Source organism: Cryptomeria japonica, chromosome 1, assembly GCF_030272615.1.
Source record: "Cryptomeria japonica chromosome 1, Sugi_1.0, whole genome shotgun sequence".
NCBI lineage: Eukaryota > Viridiplantae > Streptophyta > Pinopsida > Cupressales > Cupressaceae > Cryptomeria > Cryptomeria japonica.
In genome coordinates, this window is record NC_081405.1 from 405,356,808 (window position 1) to 405,378,697 (window position 21,890).

Here is a 21,890-nt window from a genome sequence, read left to right on the forward strand (position 1 = left end):
TACATCAATGAACCACATATGCATATATATACAAACACAACAGACACACTGGTTGAGGAGAATCATGACATTCCCTGTCTCACCGAAGTGGGTGAAGGAAAATCATCTCCTCGCACCCCATACACTTACAAACATAAAATAAATGTGTTAGTACATGTTAGTAATCCATTAAAATAACAATTAACCATCATTAAGGTAAATAATGAGTAAAAAACATACACTGAAACTTAAATCAAAGTATAACACATCATAGCATAATATCTGAGTAAAATATCACAATATAATGTATCCACTAATATTCACTGAAAAAGTCAACTAAAGTCAAAACATGTATCTAAAAGTCCAATTGAGGGAGGGGTACTACATTAACAACTAATCATACATAAGAATTAATGTGTAATAAACATTCACCGATACACACATCAAGCATAATACCTTAAAATAATATCAAAACATGGTATATCAACCATCCAAGTAAGCCACTAAAAATTCAGCCAAGATCAAACTGGGTTTAAAAGAGTTTGATCAGGGATGGGGTACTACATGATATACTGAGGACTATTATGATGTTGGAACACATGATTGGTTATTTATGCATTCTCATTATGTGCACATTGTGGCTTCTATTTATTTATGAAGATGTCATGTTATGTGCTAACCTTACTTCATGCTTATATTGGATGTGATGACGCTACTAATAATGTTATGTTTGTTGTGTTTGTATTATTACTCTGGGTGTAAAAGGAACAATGTTACACCACTCATTGATGTTGTGATCATCTTTCACTCATCTATTTACTTTACATTTATATGTATATATGTTGTGTATAGATGTTTGGTGTTATGCAAGTTGTAGGTACTAGACATCAACTCCACCTGGTTCCATAGGTTTGAGTGTGTCTCTAATCCCAATAGCAAGTTGATCAGAGATGGCATGGTCTTATCACATTATAGGCTTAGTTTGTAGTGCCCCTGCTATGAGGCCCAGAGGACTTAAACAAAATAAACAACAAAAATATGAATAATTTTATTTTAATAAAAGAATTTAACCATACAGATACAAAGAGTAACATGTGTTAGATAGTTCAAATAACCGGAAGACAATTGAGAGGGGGGGTTGAATCACTTGTCACATAAAACCGGAACCAAAAGCAATTTAAACTTTAATACTGGAACCCAAAACATTAATACCAAAATAACAGTTAAACCAATTAAGCATAGACAATAATCACAGAATAAAAGTCATCCACATAACACCAATATTTGTACGTGGAAAACCCGGTAAAGGGAAAAACCATGGTGGGAAGCCTACCCAGAGTCAAATAATACTTCTGCAGTAAATATGTGAATTACAATTGGGGGGTCTGTACTTGCAGGAAGGTCAACAATATAGAGCGCACTTCTCATCACAAAAGGAGTGTCACTGACTACATATAAATCCAGACTACAATCTGTAATACCCTAAAAATGGTCACCTAAACCATGGGCCCCTAATTTTGACAACATCACCAAGGTCCCAACGAAAGGCAACTAAATCAACCTTGGCACAGTAATTAATTCTTCAATCATCAAATGTCACATGGCAAATCAATTACTCAATATTAATTAAATATTTATTTAATTAATTAAATCATTCCAAGAAAATCATTTTGATCAATTATCCTATTTTAATTTATTAAATATCTTAGTATATTTAATTAATTAATAAATTTGCCATTTAATCATGCAAAAAGGAATTAATTAATCACAAAGCAAGAGTTAAATTGAAAATAAAATAAAAGAATTGAATTGAGACATAAATCAAACTTGAGGTATTATTTCTTCTAAATTGAGAACTTGAAATTAGAAAAGCAATTAAAAGAAATTTAATCATTCTCTAAAATTGGAACTAAAAGCTTTTGAGAAAAAGAAGTTCAGTTGCATTGAAAAGACTCTTTTCTTGAATAAATCAAAGAATTACCTATTTTTATCTCAAAAGCATGGAATTAATTGAATTATATCTCTAATGCAAACTCAAACTTCTTTTCTGAATGCATTTCAATTAAACTATAATTGGAATCTATCACAAGGTTAATTGAATCTAATTTCTCAATTATTTCAATTAATCCTAAATTGTGCTTTTTCTTGATCTCTCTTGTGATTCTCTATAAATTCAGCCTTCATCTCTCATTCAAAACACCATGGAGATTTTTTATTATACACTTTTTGCTTTGGAGTCATTGAATATATTGTGCTTGCTTTTTGAGATTATTGCATCTTAGTTTAGCTTTCTCCATATTTAGATTATCCATATTGCTTGAATCCATGTTGCTTGAACTATTCATTCATCCATCTTGCATCCATTTAGCTTAATCTCATGCTCATATAGATTAAATCCTTCTTCTTGGTGTAGTCTAGTCACTATTATTGCTTATACAAATTTGAGAGCAATCTTATACTCGCATCTTTTAGAAGGCAATTGGTCAATTTATAATGGTTTTTGTTAATCATACTTATATCTGTCTAACCATATATGAAATGACTTAATTGAAGTGTTGTGTCTTGCAGCTTACAGACTTATTTCACTTTTTCACACACTCTTTGAGACTAACTTTTTTTTTTATAATTTTTTTTTTTTCAGATTTTTTTTTTTTTGGATTTTTCGTTCGTACAGTCTCTACAAATTGTTGTATGAGTTTTCCCACAGTGTCTGATGACAAATTGCAAGTATCGTATGATCCTGTATAAATTATCGTACGAGTCAGTGAGAATTGTCATACAGATCTGTATTTTTGGGCTAGAAAGCAGATTTATTTTGTCAAGTTTTCTCATTCAATTTTTATCATATTGATGCTGACCTTGGCTTGTTCTTTGTCTTTCTGAGAAATTTTTACAGCCTAATCAGTTTTTGCAGAATTCTTGTCAAAGACTCTGCTTGTAGCACAAAGACAATATAGCTACTGATTCGTTGTCTTTGTAGGTTGCCTGAGGAGAATCAACCAAACATCGTGTATTCATTAAATTCATTTTTTTTAGGCACCTAACTTGCTATCTAGTTAAAGAACAAATATGTATTTCATGTTTTAAGAAGATTCTAAGAGGTAGGAGAGTATGCTCTTGTCTGTATAGACAATTAGAAATCTAGACCCTTGAGGCATTTTCTTTAAGTTTGAGATTTGTATATCTTTAGCGGGTCTGCCCTCTCGAGGAGTTAATAACTCTATAGCCATTATGGTCGATGAGAGAGTAATGACCCAAGTGGGAATGGCTAAACACCAAGTACTCCAACCCACTATAAAACAAACATGATTTGATGAAAATCAAGTTAATGGTAGTGCCCGGGAATAGCTCTCCTCTATACCCTCAGGTATATTAAACCTTGGTTTTCAAGGCTGGGAGATCTCTTAATTGAGTTTATACCTCGACGTGCTAAACAGATCCATTACTAGTTCCAATTAAAATTAGAAGCTACCCGGTTCACCTCCGAAAGGGGGGATAATTTGTGTGCAAGAGAGATAGTAACTCTCCCAAGATACTTCTCATTTTGTGCCCCCATTAGTGTTTGGAGTTAGCTAATATGGCATTGAGAATCCATTGCATGAGACTCAGTGGCCATATTCTGATTATCTATTGGGTGTGTACCTGAGTCTACAAGCAAAGGTTTTCTTCTCTCACTAATTTCCATAGGGTTTGCATGTTGTGATTGGAGTTATTATTCATATTATGTGTTTTCTGTGTTTTCATCCCTGAAACTAAAATTGGAATACCAAAAACTGAAGAAAACAAGAAACAAAATCAGTGATCAAAACTTTGTCCATGTCAAAACTAAGTCTATCCTATTCGAAACTCTGTCCGTGTCAAAACTAAGTCTATCCTAGTCAAAACTCTGTCCATATCAAAACTAAGTCTATCCATGTCAAAACTATGTCCATGTCAAAACTAAGTCTATCCTAGTTGAAACATTGTCCGTGTCAAAAATGGTCATCGTCAATCAGTGAAAACTTAGTCCATCTCAAAATTGGTCATACTTAGTCATTGAAAACTTAGATATTGCCTCTATCTAGTAAATAGTCGTACGAGTCTTCTAATTTATCATCCTGCTTCATATCTATGTCATACAAAATTCCATCAATCCTAACAATCTATCATTTGAGCCTACATTCTATGTCATATGAGACCTGATTACTTCTCATCCTATTTAGGGAACTATTGTTTGAGCCAGCATCCTGTGTCGTACGATAAAACATTGCATTGATCAGTTTGTCATTTTAGACATACCCATCTGTCGTATGCTCTTAGGCAGCAAATCATACGAAACACTATTCTCATCATCCTGAAGCTATTAAACTATCATCTGGTCCTGTAAAACCTATTGTACGAATCTCTGATTTTGTCCGTAAAGAACAATCAAACTTGCCTAAAAAGGTCTACAATGAGCATAAAACTGGTTATCATCATCCGGAGCATAAATAGATCAAAACAGTGTACCTCTTCCATTTGTGTTGCACGATTTTGTTGATCATCTTTCAGCTAGTTCAATCAATCACTTATAAAACTTAAGTTACTTAGATAACATCTTACACAGGATAGATCATTCCTGAAACTAGATCGAGTCTTAGTCACTTCTCTCAAATCAAACTAGGTAACTTAGATAAACGTCTTACATAGGATAGATCTTTCCTGAAACTAGACTAAATCTTAGTTGCTTCTCTCAATCGATACATTAAACAAACAACTAGCTTTAAATTTGATCTTGACTTCTACAACACAAACAACTCTAGGTCACATCAGTCAATAAAAATGCCTACTCAAACCAGAAGCTCTTCTAAAAATTCTGACAAAGGTAAGAAGCCCATGGCTACCTTGGCCCAACAAATTCAAGATCTCAAGAGAGAAATATATGACATTCAAGCTCAATGAAAAGATTCAATGACCCCTCTTGAGATAACATTTCATGATATCAAGAACACTAGACTTCAAGAAATGCTAAAACAATTACATAAGTTGGAACAAAAAGTAATTGGAAATCCAAATCCAAATCTCATACAAGATCACAAGACACCTTCACCAAGACAAAAAGACATCTATTCCCTAGATAGACAGTTTACACCTTTGGGGCAATCTATTAAGTCAGCTTTGGAAAAGCTTCTTAAGAATAGTCTTATTATATTACCTAAAAAGACCACATGGGGATGTGAAGTTTTTAGTAAATATTGTGCATACCATAGGCATAACAAAAATAAGAATTCAATGTGTATGGTATTAAAATGTAAAATTCAAGACCTCCTTGATGATGGTGTTATTGAAATCGAAGATCCTAATAATTCACCTAAAGAGAAACCATATGTCATTACCAAGCATGATCAAAATGATGAACCTGTATCTAGCAATGGCCCACATATAGCCTCCATTTCTTCCATGATGCCACCATCTCCTAAGGCTTCTCAACAACAATTCATATCATATCCCTCAAATAATGAACCTAATGATGAAATTTTTCATGTTGACCCTCAAGGCCATCTCAAGGGCCATCCCATCCAATGGTTGAAAAATATCCTATCTCACTGGAATCCCATGATGATTCCCTTATAACTTTCCATTTCTTCCAAGATGATCCCCTTCCATCTCAAGAACAAATCATACTTCCTAAGCAAGATCATGATGCCTCTTCTAACTTTTCAAACGAACCTATTCAAAATGAAGAGTCAAATACTCTATCCAATGGTCCTCTTCGATGTCAAGATCAAAGTATGCCTTCATCTCCTTGTCATAATCCTCCATGTTCACCTCAAGGATCCATCATGCCTACAAAGCCCTCTCATGATCCTACAAGTCAAAATATTTATAAACATAAAGGGGTAGACCTTCACAAGCAAGAACTCATCCATGTTAAAGAAACTATTAAGGGTCAAGTCCTCAGTGATATTCCTCAAGATGGTGGTATCCCTACTAAACCAAAATCTAGGTATGCGCCTTCCCCTTCATCTCTTCCATCCATTTTAGGACCCTATATTCCTCCATCCCTTGTGCAAGATCAACAAAGGCGTACATCTTCGCATACCTTCCATCCATCTAGAAAGACACAAAGGCTCACTGAGCAAAATCAAAAGCTATATGGGTTCCTAATGCACTGGTAGAAGCAATGCGTTCCAAGAAACTACAAAAGAATAGAAAATCAAAGACCATGTGGATCCCTAAGCATCTTCTTGAAGAACAACTGTCTAAAGAAAAATCCAAATCCACAGCCAAAATTGTTGTTCCTCCATTCAAACCTTCCAAATCCATTTCTCCATCACCTCTTTCATCTATTTTGGATCCTCGTATCCCAAAATCTCTGGTTGTTCCTCCATCCAAATCTCACAATTTGAGATCCACTTTTCCTCCATCAATCCACCATCCCTCAAGATGTGTGCCAATGGTTATCCCACAAACGTTTCCATTCGCTCATGCACCAAATTTTCAACATCTAGTCCATTATCCAACACCTCTTTTTCATCCTTCCATTCCCCTTATCCAATATTTTGCATAAGACTTTACCCTAGTTTCATTGCAAAATCCCCCCCCCCCAAAAAAAAAGGAAATCAACATTGGAGATGTTGGACATGTACACTTAGCTAAGTCCTTCTTGGAAAGATACCTTTATGCTAGACCAATGAACTACCGACATAAAAATCCCTGACCCTATGAACAACATGCACCTTCAATGATGTTATATCTAAGGGCTAGGTTAGTTCAGGTTTTTCTTTTTGCATTGCATATCATTTTATTCAAAGCACTGCATCACATATAGTTTCTTTTTCAAATGCATCTCATTCATACAATTTCTGCATTATCATATAATAGCATCAATAAAACAAGGTAACTATCCAAGTTTATCATTTGTTTGCATTCAAGACAAACAAGGGTCGTCTCCTTTCTTAGATATTCAGACATGAAGTCCTTGAATTCATAAGGTCATTCATTTTCAACATTACCCTGTGATGACACTTTACTTATGGTTGGGTAGTGATTTCACTATTTGAAACTTGCTAACCCAAAATCTATCAATTGCTATATCTCAAACACATTAAAAAATCTCTAATTCATTCTAGACACCTAGTTGATCATATGACTAGTGAAAAATCTAAAATTCTACTTCAGTGCCACTGTAATTGTCACACCCAAGTAGGTTTCATTACTTACAAGTCAAGGCAAAAGAAAAATAAAAATAAAATAAAAAATAAAAAAATGTTATGCCAAATATTCATCTCAAGGCAAAAGAGCAATGATATATAACTGGAATATCACACATACAAGTGCGAAAAAAATCTTGACTATGGGAACATGTGAGTAACTCCATCAATGCTATAAATGCCTACTGGCAATGGAGCAATATTCGAGAAATTATAGTCTATAACCTCGTCAGAGCTCTAAAAGCTTGTTGGCAGCGAGGCTCTATTCGGGATGCTTTTGAAGTTAGAATAATCCACGTAGCTAGTCATATAGGATGCTAACGATCCTATTGGGACTCATAAAAATTTGAGGAATTTGAGAGGCCCAATTCAAAATTTTGCACTTGCACTTTCAAAGGACCACCTAATGAGTCAACCTGATTGGCCTATTTTGAAGAAGGGTAAAATAGAGCCAGTTGATTATCAAGGGGTAAGGCTTGGAAAATTGTTGTACACCTTTCATTTAGCCTATGTAGTGTTCTACAACTTTCAAAATTCAGTTTGGATCAGTTTATCAAGTACCCATTTCAAGGGGTGGACTGAAAGTTATATGTGCAAATTCAAATTTTATCAAGTGGCCTACTTTGAGAGCCTATAAATTTTGCCCAGTTGATCATCATATTGAAATTAAAAGTGCATTGAATTTTATGCATATAATTGAGTCCACATGCCAAGTTTCAATTCCCTATGAATCCATTTGCTCAGTTTGGTAAGCCCAATCTGTTTGCAATTTGTACTGTTTGCATAAGTCCCTATTTCAACAGCTAGTCAGAGCCCTACTTTGCACATGTGTAAAAGTTTCCCTGGTGAATTTCATGTCAGAATTTTTATTTCAGGCTACTGCTAGTATGAAAGACAAGCTATGTTTCCATTTTGAAGCCCCTACCAATCCGTTTGATCAGTTTTCCTATATTATTTCTTGAGCCACTTTATTCAGTTTTCTGCACTTTCATTGCTATATCTATTTAACTGGCTATTTCCATGAGCTCACCATTCACACCCTATCATCTTCCCGATCGAACTGAGAATTCCATGGTCTTCCTTGTACTTCAAAGTATCTATGCCCCAGATTTGGGGATCTATGGAGACTATTTGATTTATTTAATGCGTGCATTTTGAGGTCCCTACACATTGATTTTAATAGGTTCAAATATTGACAGAGCAATTTAATCAACTTTGTGCATTAATATCTTACCACTCAGGATTTGTCATGAGGAGTGGTTTTTTAGGGTGATAGTCAATATATCAGACTACTTGTCCTTCAGATGGCAGGATACAAAAAGATGTTTTAATCAGTTTTCAGAGCCTGTTCCTAAGGCCGTTTCAGTGTTTTGGGCACAAGGCCTAAAAGTTGCAAGTTGAGTTTTAATGTTCGGATAATGGTGCAAATCAACTCCAGAGGTATGTTCAAGATTCCTGAAAGTTTTTCAAGGGTTAGTGGAATGAAAACAAAATTTTTTTTAGTCGGACCCACTTTGGGGCCCGACCTGACTTGTAGCTTCATGTGCCTTTTTTATCAAGGTTCAAATTGTTATTTTAAATCATATGTTATATGAATTAAGTATAAAGGAAAAGCATGGAGATGAGATATTTCATAGGCAAGCAACATAATGAACATAGGGTAAGACCACAATCAGAGGATCAAAATCATGATAGTGGCAATCCTCTTGCATGTTCCAGTCGAAAGATAATGATGACTATCATGAAAGCAAAGTCAGCAATGGTTAATGGATTCATTGAGCAAGAACATGGAGTCTGTTGAAAATTTTCAGAAGCTTTCAAGCAAGTGAATGGTAGGCATAATAGCAAACTCCAAATTTGTTAGCATCCTCCTTGTTGTGAGGTGCATGGTATGGTGTGTGTAGTGCCTCCCTGCTGGCAATGGCTCTGGAGAAGGCATTTTAAACTTTCATCAAAATGCAATGGCAGGTGGGCGTGGAAGATGAAAGGCATTTTGAATGTTAGCAAATGCAGATTAGCAGGTGTAGCGCTTAACTCCCTCAATTTGGCATGGGCTGAGGAAACTCTCTACAGAATGGAAATTGCCAGGCGTGTTACTAAAAACCATGATATTTGCTAGTCCCCCCTGTCTGTGGCGTGATTAAGGTGTTGGCAAAGGGAAATTAAAACCTTAGGCAAATTGAATGAGCTGGGCGTGGCAGTTAGAAAGGGTTTTAAAAAACTTTCTACCAAATACATTGGTAGGCAAAGCACCCAGCCCTCCCACGATGCAGACAAAGACCATATGTAAGCTTCTAAACAAATGCAAATTGGCAATTTTAATGCCAACATCCTTGTGCGTGAAGTCTAGTGGTGTATAGCATGGTGTGGAGCAGACATGAAACTTTCAAGCAAATGTAAAATTGCCAATACCCTCCCCTGCATGCTAGGTAAAAGTTGGAGTGGCCAAAGAAACTTCAAACAAATGTAATCTATAGGTGAGACCAAACTCCAATGACCCCTGCCAGTACATGGATACCAAAGAAATAGTTAAAGACATTAAAAACTTCCAGGCAAATGCAAATGCCAGAACAAATAAGGGGAATGTGTAAAACCATTTATCCCACATTGACAATGCAGTGGGAGTAGTTTGCATTTAAATATGGTTATATTCATCTATAGTGTCAAAGCTTAAAGGCTTTTGATAAGAGGCTATCTCAATGACTTAGTGGACCCCATGCGCATGCACGCATCCCGAAGCACCCAAATTTTGCAGCAGAAAGGCAAGTTAATGAGCATGCAAGTTGGAGTCGATCAAATGGTGGTCGTTGATCCACAAAGACAATTTGCTCGCTAGTTAATCATCACAGATCAGCGACAAAGCACGTGTAGAAAAGGGGCAAGTTAAAGATCGAGCAAGTCCAAGAAGATCTAACAGTCGTCGCTATACTGCAATGCGAAAATGCTCAATAGTTAACCATCGTGACTTGGCAACTAGATGGTGGGCCCGACAGGTGAGCAGCTCATGTGTTAAAGATCAAGGAGGTTCGAGGAGGATCAATAGTGGTCGTTGATCCACAAGATGAAGATGCACACCAGTTATCCATCACGGATCAGCAACTGGTAAGGTGGCGGTCCACTGGCAGGTGAGGTGGTAGTCCACTGGCAAGTGAGGTGGCGGTCAGGTGGTTGGCTAGGTGGCACCCAGGTGTACTCACAGGAAAATCAGATTGTGACACATGGCACAAATGATGCACAACAAAGGAAAAATGAAAATTACACATATAGTTCTAGACTATAGTGAGAAATTCAAAAATTTAAATGATGGATCCAATCTGAGAGATTAATTCGCTTGAGGGTTATTTTTACCCAAATATGCAAGTATCATATATCATTGTAAAGCTGTCAGAATGAGGAATTCAATTTTGTTGTCAGTTTCAACAAATATCAAATATTTTGAGAGAAGTTTCAATGGGAAGGATGGAAGGAAGTTTTTAGTTGGGGAAAGATGACACTTGGCAATGTGTCATGAAATCTGATCTTTTTCACTCTCCTTCATATTCTCAATCTTCTCATTTGTAAGGGTTCCAAAATTTTTGTGAGAAGGCTCCAAAATTCCTGGTTCTAGTGATGGCATTTTTTCAGTTTTTGCAAATGATAGTGTGTTTCTTCTGGGTTTTCAGTGTTGTCTTTGTTGTAGGTTTTGTTTCAGTTTGGAGGTTTACACATATGTAAAGCATGTGTGAGTTTCACAAAAATTGTCTCCAAAATACCATTCAAATTTATACAATTTCACTTTATCAAGGGTAAGCTGGATTTGTCTCTTTTAGTCTTCTCTGAGAGAGTAATGTTTGTCTTTTGGGTATTCTTCAAGGAAGGATTTAAATCTTGAAACCCAACATTAATGATTTTGAGTGTGTATATTGGATATATATAAGTATGATTTTATGATAGAGCAGAGGATTGTATTAATGTAAGGCATTAATACATGATAATTTAATGTGGAAAGTAACTTGTAATTGAGACCTCTCTTCCAGTTTTATGCATGACTCTGTGGCTAGGATTAGGCACTGGTCTTTTATAATGTTGAAGGATTGTCAGAACATCAATTTTAAAATCAAATCAAAATATCTCTTTTTTCTATTTTGCGGAAATGTTCCAATTATCTCATGTTCAAACCTGTTGAGTTGTCAATGTAGATTTAGCCTATCTACAATACCCTCCTTGTTTTTGAACCTTTAATGAGATCTATCTGCTTCTATTGATGTTGTATTGTGTGTCATGGGTCTAATTCAATGCATCAAAGGTACACCCACCTAGGTTTTGCAGAGCCTGAAGAGTAGAAGGATTTAGATCATTGTTATGTTGTCCAAATCCTGAAATGTTTCATAGATTGAAATTGGCTATTTCATAGATCAATTGTAGGTGAAATTGGTATGCTCATTTTTTAGAACAAAAGATCCTTTGTGAACACAAGAGTAGGAATTAACTCATTTGCACTCACGTGGGCAAAAGAAGATCAAAGTTTCAAGAACCTATGGGGAATTTTTTTGCGTCTCCCTTTGTAAATCCTAGTCACTAAGTGTGTTAATTTGGATGTTCCAAGGGACCTTATGGATTGATTGACTACTTATCTATGAAATGTTTTGTACCTCCAATTCAATTGTTGTATTACAAAGTGCTAAACAAACATAGTCATCCTTGTTCAAATAAGGAAATTCACCTTCATCATGCATATTGCATTAACATAGGTCATATCAAAAATTCATTATCTCCACATGTATTCTATAGGTCATCATGTCATATAAGTCTGCATATTGGGGGCATAGCTGAGAAAATCCTAAAAAAAATTATAAAATGTTTCCTAAACAAAAATTCTGAAAAAAAAATCATAAAATGTCCTGAACAAAATCCTAAATAAAAAAAAACTTGCAAAATCAAAAAATGAAAAACCAAAGCAAGAAAGCATAGACTATCCTTCAAATCAACCACAAACAAAGTCTCAAATCCTACAATCACACTTATTACATGTCTTGTTAATCAATCTATCAAACTCTATCAAACATCAACATGTCTTATACAATAAAGGGTACACTCGAAACTAGACAGATCGGTCTTATACGAGGTACTTACTCTTTGAAACCAGACATTCTTATCAATGATCATCAAATCAAAACAATGACATAGATCAATATGGCTGCTGGATTTTGTCCAGTTTAGTCTTATTTCTTGTACTAAAGTGCTACATCTACGCTTTCACTTATACATATCTTTTAGTCATTTTTGTGACATCCTAGTTTGTTGGAACCCTCATGGTTGAAACTGATTAATGTCCTAGTCTTAGGTTAATCGACATAGCACATTCCATATCCTAAGAAGTATCAACCAAGTCAACTTTATGTCAGTGAAACCTGGTCATCTGCTCCAAGTCAGTCACCTATCTCCTAACTACTGAAGAGTTTTATCACTAAGTACACAAGAAAACAACATTACTGAAAACAATCACTAAACAGTTTGAGATATGCATGCAAATTTTCTTTGTGTGTTGTCTTTTATACTAGTTTTTGATTATTATCCCTCTGAGTAACTCAAGGAAGTCTATCTTGACTAAGAGGAGCAAGGATTGGGGGCATAATATTTTTCTTTGTTTTATGCTTGTAGGAATGATTCCGATGATCTGGAAACATATAATCAGCAAGGTGTCTATGATAAGAGCCTTCACATCAAGGTGAAATCGCCACACATGCCTCAACTCTGCTTATTTGTATACTACAGGGAGGTTCACATTATTTCTTTCTCTATTTTGAGGGAATTTCTTTATCATGCAATCTGGGTCCCTACAAAATCTGTCCAAGGATATGAATGAAAAAAGGGTCATTGCGGACAACATAATTAATATTGCAAATGAAAAGAAAGGTGTGAGATTTTGCCAAGATCAAGGGCATAATGAAAAGCATAAAAAAAGAGACAATAGAATGACAAGAACAAACTGTATTCTCATCAATATGCAAATGATCAACTGGATTCACAATACAATGAATATAGGCATGCTTATATAGGCAAGGCCATATGGATGTACGATCACACAATCATGACATGTGGCTCAATGAGAAACAAGGGTAGGTGAGAAATACTAGGGGTAGGTAGGAGAAATAATATAATATTCCACAAGAGGTGAATGACCCACCGAATGTGGAGTGTAATAGCAAAATAAGACCACAAAAGATGGAATTTCTCCTACAAGCTATATCCCTATGTGCACACTTCCCTAAGTGTCTCAAATCCAAACTACAAAGAGATGCATTATCCTAAGTTAACTTAAGTAAAGTGTAATAATATCCATAATGAATATTTATTTACACCAACACCCCCCCTTAAGTGAAACTTAGGGGAATGAAGACTCAAGTCAACAATGCAAGATGGGTCTTGGCTACTAGGCCATGATAGGTATCCATGTACAATATGCAAATGCAAGCAAAACAATGCAATACAATCTCTCACAAATGGAGAAAGGGAGAAAATCCTATGGGAAAAAACTCCCCCCAAAAGAGAGATGAATGTACAAAAGACTCTCAAAGAAGAAGGACAAAACCTCAAAGAGGAAAAATTCCCCCCCATAAGAGAGGAAGGAGAAGTCAGCTGACCCCCCTAATGACACATCCCGCACCCCCAAGAGAGCTCACAACTACTGGAACTTACTCTTGATGAAAAGTTTGGTGAATATGTCAGCAACCTGCTTCGCTGTAGGATAATACTGCAAATCAATGACCTACTCCTGAATCAGCTCTCGACTATAGTGCATATGAATCTTGATGTGTTTGGTCCGCTGGTGCTGGACCGGATTCTTCGAGATTGCAATAGCACTCTGATTGTCGCAATGTAGAACTATTAGCCATGGAGTGGTGAACCCAAACTTAGTGAGAATCTACTGAAGCCAAATGGTCTCAGTCACTGCATTAACAGCTCCTCGATACTCAGCTTCAGTCAAAGAAAGAGCAATAGCATGTTGCTTCTTGCTCTGCCAACAAATGGGGCCTGAACCAAGGTGAAAACTGTAACCGAAAGCAGACTTATGATCATCAAGATCGCTAGCCCAATCAGAGTCTGTGTAACCAACCAAGCGAAGTCCTATGCCTACTGCATAGTAAATCCCATAGTGATGTGTACCCTAGGTGTAATGGAGAATGCGTTTAGTGGCTTTCCAATGAAGCTCATGTGGTTCCTGCATGAAGTGGGAAACCATGCCAACCACAAATGAAATATTAGGGAGTGTATGAGTCAAGTAGATGAGACTACCCACAAGCTAATGATACAAAGTGGCATCAACTAGTGGAGAAGAACATTGAGCCTCAAGCTTGACTCCTGAAAGAAAGGGAGTCGGTGTAGGCTTACAATCAGCCATATGAAAGTGTGCAAGTAAATCAAGAGCATACTTGGGCTGCAATAGTGTAATCCCAGAAGGTGACTATGAAATCTTTATCCTGAGAATGTAGTGCAAAAGACCCAAGTCAGTCATAGCAAATCTATCATGCAAAGTAGATTTGACCCTACTAATGATGGATGTGGTACTCCCTGTAATGATCAAATCATCAACATAGAGCACAAGTATCAAGTGAGAGGCATCCTGTCACAAAATGTAGACATTCAGATTAGAATGACATCTGGTGAACCCTGCTGAGAGAAGAAAGGAATCCATCTTGGCGTACCAATCCATGGGGGGCTGCTTAAGGCCATAGAGAGATTTCCTTAGTTTGTAAACCAAGGAAGTATCCTAGATGAAACCTTGTGGCTGCTCCATATAAATCTCCTCATCAAGATCACCATGAAGAAAAGCATTCTTCACATCCATCTAATGTACAACCCAACCATGAGCTACAACAATAGCAAGTGTCAAGCGAATGGAGTTCATCTTGGCTACAGGTGCAAAGGTCTTAGTATAGTCAACACCTGCAACCTGAGAGAAACCTTTTGCAACAAGCTGAGCCTTATACTTATCCACACTACCATCCACTGCATACTGGGTCCAATAGATCCACTTACATCAAACCATATTTCTCCCCTTAGGGAGATGGACTAAATCCCATGTGTTGTTCCTCATCAAGGAACTATACTCTTCCTCCATAGCTTGGTCCCACTCAGGAACCCCTGATGCTTCCCAAAATGTCTATGGATCAAAAGTGCTAGCAATGAATGCATGTGGAAGATCTTGATGTTGTGATCGAGTTCTCTATGTATCTGAAGGATCCCCAACAAGAGAGCCTGTGGACTCAAGTGTTTGTCAAGCCCAGCGAGGTCTAGGTGGTGGTGGAGAACAAGGCTCCTCAACTGCAAGTGGACCCTGGGGAGGTGTAACCCTGCGAGTCTGAGTTGAAGGAGTCTCATCATCTGAATCATTAATATCACTATCCACAATGGAGGAAGGTGGAGGAGGTAGAGAGGCTAAGCTAGGAGAGCTTTCCTCAAAGTGAACACTCCTCTCAATAAACACCTCATGTGTCTCAGGATCCATCAATCTATATGCCTTAACACCCTCACGATATCCAACAAATATGCAAGGCTGACTCTGAGGATCTAATGCCTTGCATTTTTGTGGAGGTATGTGAGCCCATGCAGGACACCCAAGGACTCTGAAATGTCTAACAATCGGTTTCCTACCAGCCCAAGCTTCAAAAGGAGTAACAACTTGCAAAGCTTTGTGAGGAACCCGATTCTAGATGTGTGTGGCACAACTGATAGCCTCTGCCCAAAAAGAAGGATCAAGAGAACGTGCATGTATCATATAGCTAGATATTTCTTTGAGAGTTATATTCTTGCATTTTGCAACTTCATTTTGCTGTGGAGTGTATGCAATGGAATGTTGAAGATCAATCCCCTCAAATGTACAAAAATCCTCAAGTCTCTTGTTACGATATTCCCTTCCATTATCTGTATGAAGAATCTTGACCACTTGCCTAGATTGCTTCTCCACACAAGTCTTGAAGTCTTGAAATCTATCCAATACTTCACTCTTATGAATAAGAAAGTAGACCCCAATGAAGCGGGAGTAGTCATCAATGAAGGTGAGGACATAGCGGGCCTTGCTAAATGAAGGTGCTGGATATGGACCTGCTACATCATTGTGAACAAGTTGAAGAGCTTCCAAAGATCTCCAAGCTTTCCCCTTATCAAACTTCTCCTTAGGATGCTTGCTCATGGAACAACCTGAACATACACCCTCTAAAAAATTGACTCGAGGTAGACTTGTGACCATGTCTTTAGTGCTGAGCTGTTGAAGATAGCGGTAGTTGAGGTAACCAAACCACTCATGCTAGAGCTTACTTTCGGAATTTGAATGAGTAAGCAAGGCCCTAGAAGGTGAATTTGAGTTGTCATTGACTTCTCCCACTGCGACCAAGGCAGCATCATCAAGTTCCTTTACCACAACTGAATCTAGTGTAAACTCAACCTTTTTCCCATTCCCATAGTGAGTGATTTGGTAGATAGAGAGAAGGTTGGTAGACAAGTTAGGAACATAAAGAACATTCTCAAATGTTCCATCATCCATGTCAATTGAACCTTTCCCTTCAACCTCTACTTGTGTATCACCACCTATGTAAATGTGAGGTACCTTAGATGGCTCCAATGAAGAAAACTTCTCCTTTGTAGAACCCATGTGATATGAGGCACCTGAGTCAAGTATCCACTGCTATGAAGAACCTGTTGTAGCCATAAATTCTTGCCCTTTTCCCTTAGATTGTGAGGAAGAGGAAGGAGTTGAATCCTTCTTTGTGTAGGTGGATGGCAAGTTGATGTTGTTTTTCATAAGAAGATTGGTTAACTCATCAACTTGCTTGGTGTGGCATTGATGCTCATCATGACCATACTTCTTACAATATGCACAAGTTGGTTTATCCTTCTTATGTGGTGTCCCCTTCTTTGAAGAGGATGAAAAATCACCTTGTGATGGAGAGGATGATTGTCCTTTTTCCTGCTATGGTTTTGACTTAGATTACTTGTTGTTGTTGTTGGAATCTTTGCCTTGACTTCCTTGATTGCCTTGATTAGCCACCAAAGCCTGGGACTTTGAAGACTTGAGAAGCCCCATGTTCAACAACTTAGATTGTTCCAATATCAATATTTATGTGAAAGAATCAAATGAAGGCATAACATAGGAACTCCCCACTATCAAACGATGAGTTTGGAAGCTAGACATAAATGCTGCATATTCTGGTGCAAGCTTGTCCAACAAGTTGAATATCTACTGATCATCCTTTTTGTGAATTCCACAATCCTTAAGCTTTGCTCTTAGCTCATTTGCTTTGGTGACATAATCTTGGATTGTATCAAAACTCTTGGGATCCAAGTTGGTGAGCTCATTGTCAATCTTATAACCTCTGATTTCATCAACTTGACCTTACAATTTCTAAAACATATCCCAAGCATCTTTTATTGTAGTACACTTCTCAATATGAAAGATGAGGTCACCTGATACATACTTATGCAAAGTTCCAAGAGCCATGCAATTCTTAGTGAGCCATTCTAACTGAGCATTAGGATCAACCTTAGGATTAGGTGGTGCTGCTATTGTTCCATCTATGTAATGCGTGAGACCTTTTTCCATTAATTTGCTCCATACTTTATTTTTCCATGATGCATAATTATGTGGAGTTAAAGGTGGAAATTTATGAGGACTCATTGAAACAAAAATGAAAGAGAACAAGGAAAGAGAGGCACAATCACACAAGACACCCCACCAAATTCACTCAATCAAAGAACCCCCCCCCCCCCCCCCCGCCCAAAAAAAAAAGCGATAATTTGGCACTTTATACTTAGTGCGTATACAATGGGCCACTTGCAAAAAATGGCAAAGTGGACTTCTGATTTCAATTTTACAACTTCCTCAATAAGGCCAAACTCAAACCAATAGTGCAAGAGATCTAAACTAAGATCCAAACAATTTACAAGTACCAAATAGGCCAAATAAGACCAATATATGAAAGTACAATTTATACTCAAAATATTTGAAATATGATCATATATTATAAAAGTAGACAAAAAAACACGTACTTTCAAAAAAAATGACACCTAAAAAGGAGGTCGTATGAGCTCAAACAAGACCTTTGAAGTTGCAGAATTGAAGATTGGACAGGTACAACTGAGAGAATCCAAAAATTCCAAAAAACCTGTGCACCAAAATTAGAAAATAACAACACCACTGTGAAGAGAACGAAAAAATAGCCCAAATCAAAAAAACTTTCACCCAAAAAGGAGCAAAATTGAGCAAGTTATGGGCCTCCAAAGTTGACCCAAAAATTCAAACACCTCAACGGAGAGGGGTCTGAGAATTTCCAAAAAAAATGCTGACTAGGCATTGACTGGGCAGAAGCTGACTGGGCACTGATTGTGCACTGCTAATTGGGTAGAAGTTGACTGTGCGCTGCTAACTAGGCAGAAGGTACGAATCCCAAAAACAATTTTCAATTTTTTTTTTTCAAAAAAAATTTTCAGTGGAAAATTATTTTCAGAATTTTTTTTTTTTTGAAAAAAACTCTGAAAATTTTGTACCGTACTGCCTGAATTGGGCAAAAAAATTTCTCCACACCCAAAAATCGATTTTCGCCAAAAATGGTCAAATTTATACTCGATTTTTATGGAAACGGCCTCCTAGACACAATGGTGAGGTCGAAAACGCTCTAAGATGCCTCCAAAAAATGCTTGTTCCTCAGATCCGAAAATAGAAGCCTTCCAAAATGTCTCCAAAAACCAATCAATGAAGCCCCAATGGCTCTGATACCATGTGAGATTTTGCCAAGATCAAGGGCACAATGAAAAGCATAAAAAAAGAGACCATAGAATGACAAGACCAAACTGTATTCTTATCAATATACAAATGAGCAACTAGATTCACAATACAATGAATATAGGCCTACTTATATAGGCAAGGCGATATGGATGTACGAGCACATAATCATGACATGTGGCTCAATGAGAAATAAGGGTAGGTAGGAGAAATAATATAATATTCCACAAGAGGTGGATGACCCACCGAATGTGGAGTGTAATAGCAAAATAAGACCACAAAAGATGGAATTTCTCCTACAAGCTATATCCCTATGTGCACACTTCCCTAAGTGTCAAATCCAAACTATGAAGAGATGCATTATCCTAAGTTAACTTAAGTAAAGTGTAATAATATCCATAATGAATATTTATTTACATCAACAAGAGGAACTCTAATCTGCCTGCTATGTTTGTTAACGCTCAGTGATGAAACTTAAGCATTTCAAATCCAGTGACTAGGTTTAGGTTGCATCTCATTTTGCATTTCATTCTGCATTTTGTGAATTTAGAGTGACTTTGGTATGACAATAATAATCTCTTTATCTTCTGAATGAGAGTTGGAAGCATCATCATTTCTTATCTAAGTGGTCTCTTTTTCATCACTTCTTCGATCGAGTACTTGTGTATTGAGATGTTAGCTGCATACATAAGCATCTTATATAGATTAATACATTCATTTGCAATCATATTATTGCATAGAAAAACTAAAAAAAAATTGCATTACTAGTTACTCATTTTCATCATTTATTTGCATATGAAAAGAAATAAAAACAAACATTCATATTCATTTGCATTACATACATCCATACTGAACAGATATGCATACATATAGAATAAAGAAATAGAAAAAAAAACATCTCATAAATCGATTGACACAAGTACAATGAATTCAAATCACTCATTGCCAGGTGGTGGAGGAGGTGGAGCCTACTGGCCTGGATCCTACCTAGGTGCCCGAGCTTCCTTAGATCGAGCCATATACTAAGAATAGGGTACAACCTGTTGCGCTACTGGAACTGCTACGCTATACATAGTAGGCTACCCAACTTGTCTGATAAAGTACCTTCTACCGCAAAGCATCTTGCTCTACCCTCATCTCTGCTAGTTGTCGATCTCACTCCACCAGCTAAGTCTGTGCCACTGTCAACTATGACTGCATACCCACCAAATGTGCTCTCATCGACTGCACTGCATTAGCTACTCCCTGCTCCCTCACAGGCTCTTTGCTTCCATCTCCACCTCTGGCTCCACCCTGCTCATCTCTCCTCTATCTCACATGTCTGGGAGCTACTCTCTCCTCCTCTCCTCCATCCTCTATCACCCTAGCTCCACCCAGTCACATGCCAACAGCCCCTAGGGATCCACCCTCTCCTCTTTGTTGTTGTCTACCACCAGCTGGAACCCTGTTGCTACTAGTGCCAGGATCGCCACCTGTCCACCTCAAAGCCTTGACTCTCTATCCCTGTCTGTGTCCCTTTCCATGTCCCTACATGAGGGCATCATTCCTAACCTCCTCTATATGAGGTGCCTGCTCTGCTGGATCAGTAAATCTCAGGAAAGGGAGCTACTAAAACCAATCCCTATACTGGGGAAATACCCCCACAACTGCAATATCCTCTAAATAATCCCATCTCAGCCACTATAACCCAGTCAATTCCTACATGCTTGGGGCATATGATAGCCTTGGCACCCATCCCCGCCTCTCCTCATCTTCATAATGTGCGTATGCAATAAACTCCTGTGATATCCTTTGAGGTCTACCATACTGCCTCATCACTCGAGTAACAACAAACTGCTCGACCACTAGCATTGATCTGCCTATGAGAGGTCGGGTGCTTGCTTTTTGAGATTATTGCATCTTAGTTTAGCTTTTTCCATATTTAGTTTATCCATATTGCTTGAATCCATATTGCTTGAACTATTCATTCATCCATCTTGCATCCATTTAGCTTAATCTCATGCTCATATAGATTAAATCCTTCATCTTGGTGTAGTCTAGTCACTGGTATTGCTTATACGAATCTCAGAGAAATCTTATACTTGCATCTTTTAGAAGAAAATTGGTCAATTTGTAATGGTTTTTATTATTCATGCTTATATTTGTCTAACCATACATGTAATGACTTAAGTGAAGTGTTGTGTCTTGCAGCTTACAGACTTATTTCACTTTTTCACACACACACACACAATCCGGAGAAGTGTTGAACTGCAAAGGATAGCATCTCCTATGCATGAATATAGTTATTGTTAAGCTCAATACCGGAGGACTAGATCCTCTTATATAAACCCAGTTTGATATCCAATGATCGACCAACTCCTCTTCCTAAATGATATTACATTATTCGCACATTGCATTCCTTGACCATGACCTCTAACATAACCATGATGATCTACAATGAGATCCTACATCTATATATACAAACCCTCAACCATAAACAATCAGGTTGGCCACCAGACAATAAACCAATTACATAATTACAAACCATGTTGGCCTTAGACCAAACAATATATAAGACATCCTGAAAATACATCGATAGGTCCAATCCACATGTTACATTATAGTCAATCCATAACCTAGATCAACTTGGACCTAGTATAGGTCCACATGCTACAACAATGATCTCCATCCACCAAGTCTCAAACATGATCACCAATAGCATCCTGAAACTCCACTAGAAGCTGCACCAATACCACTTATGCAATTCATCAAAGATCTCCACCAAAAGCTCTGCTAGTGAAACCCTCGTCGGAACCAGAAACCAAGCTTCTAAGAAAGCAGGATAGCATCCGATCACCAGACCAAAACCAAATAACCAAATATGAGCATGAGTATCATGAACAAGCCAATTCCATCACCAAACTATACCAGAGACTACTAGATCATGTTGGATCCAGATCAACCAAAAACAACTCATCCTATCGGGACCAGAAGGGTGTTGG